Source organism: Pygoscelis adeliae, unplaced genomic scaffold (assembly GCF_000699105.1).
Source record: "Pygoscelis adeliae isolate BGI_AS28 unplaced genomic scaffold, ASM69910v1 Scaffold358, whole genome shotgun sequence".
Taxonomy (NCBI): domain Eukaryota; kingdom Metazoa; phylum Chordata; class Aves; order Sphenisciformes; family Spheniscidae; genus Pygoscelis; species Pygoscelis adeliae.
This window is the reverse complement of record NW_008825429.1, coordinates 999,623-1,002,458: the sequence shown is the minus strand read 5'-3', so window position 1 is coordinate 1,002,458 and position 2,836 is coordinate 999,623.

The following is a 2,836-nucleotide window of genomic DNA, read 5'->3' as shown; positions in this document are numbered from 1 at the left end:
AAATGACTGAATGTTAGAAAGAAATGCTGTGTCTTCTAATCACAGAGCGGATCAATTACGTTAGAGCAGGGGGTTATGGACTACTTCTAAGACACCTAGTAATAAGTAAGAAAAGCAGTCTTATGCTAGTAGTAAGCTTAAGTTTTCTGTACTCTGCACCTCCCTGTAAATTAGATATGGCTCACAAATTGAAAAGATTAAAAAAGCGTATTCTAAATGACTGATGGGTCTTTAGGTACTTGTACGGGCAGGACAGAAGTCAGAACAGTTCCTGGGACAGTGTCAATGTGTACGATGTAATTGGCCCACAACCGTCCCAGCATCTAGGAGGTACAAATTTGTGTATCCACACTAGACCTATCACCTTACGTCTGCAAAATCTCCTTCTCATCAGAGAGATTAATTTATGTGTTAGCCATGGAACTAAATACAATGCAAAGGCAAAATAACTTAAATAAGGTTTTACAAGTTTGTCTTTCATTGAACAGTGGTTTTAAAAGCAAATGCTATTGTAATAAAGGCTTACTTAAAACAAGCTGTCTCCAACATCCATGTTTTCAGAAACAAAAAAAACTGAACAGATTTGTATCTTAAGACAAACAATGAAATAGGTACGGAAACCAACAATGCTATAAAAAACAGCAAATCTTCCACTGGTCTAAACAAATAATCATCTTAAAGAATGTTCTTTAAATTTAAATATTTGAATATTCACTTATTTAAAAATACTCCACATATAAGTTAGCTGTGAGCCACCCTTTACAGCATTTATAGTCAGAGCCAATCATACCCTAGAAATAAGACAAGTATTTATATATGAAAAACTTTAAAGTTAACAAGTAAACTAGTGTAACATTTCAAGCAAACAAATCTATACAGGAAAAAAATATTTAATCAGTTACAGAAGACAAAAACATTTTTACTATAAAGTGCACAAAAGGTGACTGATTCTGGATGTAACTTGGTGTAGGGGGACTTCCGCATATGGGTGGAATCTGCAAAATTGGATCCTCAGTGCTAGCTGAGCAGAATCCTTTCTTTTAAAATTTATGCTAAGGAAAACTTTTTCTTGAGTATATGTAGTCCTTATAGCGTGTAAAGTTATTTAATTCCTGTCTTAGCAGAAGAATGTTTTTGGTAGTCAATCCTCTGTGCAGTATCAATTAAGACATACGTATTTAGATCTAGAGATAGAAAAAAAAAAATTGGTACATTAATCCTACACTTTAGAATTCAATGGAAAAAACTACTTAATTGGAACAGGAAATGGTGCACTTTTTTGGTTTTCTAAATACAGATATACGCTATACATACATCTAATGGGGGAAGAGACATTTGTGTGTTAACAATTAAAGTCAAAGAAAGTTTAGGTTTGGGGGGGTTTTAAATAAAATAATACAAACTTCCAAAGTTTCCTCTAGATAAAATAAAATTTGGTGAGAACAACTATGTGCGGTTTTCTTCTATTGATTGAAGAAAGGAGTGTCTTCCATAATATTAAACTCTTAGATAAACCATCAGGGTGCTTCCAGTGTTGGAGATGCAGTTTCTGTCTCTCTTTGTTCACTGATGTACACAGCAGTTTTATTCCTTTGGAAGATCCTCCAGCATTGACTGTCCCTGATAGCTGATAAGCAAAACGTCCACTGATGGGCCAGGCTCCACCTGAATATCAAGTGGAGCGTGAGGTAGTTGTGCAGATGGAGTAACAAATCTCATCGTTGCTGAATTTTGCTCCTGCTTCTCTTGGTTAATGTGCCAGTTCATGTCTTTAGGCCACGCTTTCACTTTTGCTTTTTGCTGAGTGTTGGGTTGCAAGCTTTGGAAAGTTGACCAGTAGACCTCTGTCTTTGCTGCATCGCAGTCTCTTTCATTAAGGTACAAATAATTGCTGCTTGGCATCCAAGTGACCTCTGAAATAGGAACGATGCTGCTATGTTTCAAACATTTTGGAGCTATTTGGAGGTCTATCCCTACTAGGATAGTATGCTGCCTATTATCTGAATTTCCTTTTTCTATTATGCTTCAAACTAAAGTTCGGTAGGTCTCATTTTTTTTAAAATCCAAGTCTTCAATCACTGCTTGAGTCTCTGAGCTAAATCTCGCATTCTGGCTGTATAAACTACATTTGGTATCTACATAAATGTTACAGTACTGCACCTCCTCCCACACAGCTAGCACAAGTGTAGGCTCCCAGCCAATAATAATACTTCTTGCAAATTGTTTTATTAGAGTGAGATTTCTTGGATAAGGTACTGCTGTGTGATTAAGAGGAATCTCTGTGTCTCCTAGTCTATCAGCCAACACAGTGACAGACTCCTTTGTCAAGACCATCCCTTTTTTCCTCCATTGCTAACACTTCTGCTGCAAAATCTCACTTTGTGATCTGCATTCTGCAAGAGCTCACTTGGCTCTGGAGGTTCAGTTGTTACCATGTCATCCTCTGAAACTTCTATCACATTAGAGGGGACCTGTCCTCCACTGCCATCACTCAGCTCTCCCTCAAAGAAACCATCCTCACCCATGTCTCAAAAGATACAAGCCATATTCTCCAGTAGTTAGAGAAAGCTCTGCTTCAGGGTGCTTGTTAGGACCATCAAAAGGGTCATAGCTATGTCAAGCTAAGAATACTCTAAATTTTGCAGGTTGTTGTCTTGAAGACTCTAGAGTTAAGGAATATTTGTCCATTACCGATTCCTGTGTCTCATTTAGTATCCACATCTGGAAGAAGTCAAGACCTGATTGCCTTGAAAGTGGTCTTGTATAGTTGCCTGGATCTTTCTTCCAGTTTCTTGGTAGTGGAAGCAGTTTAGCATTCTTCTGCTTGAGCCGCTTT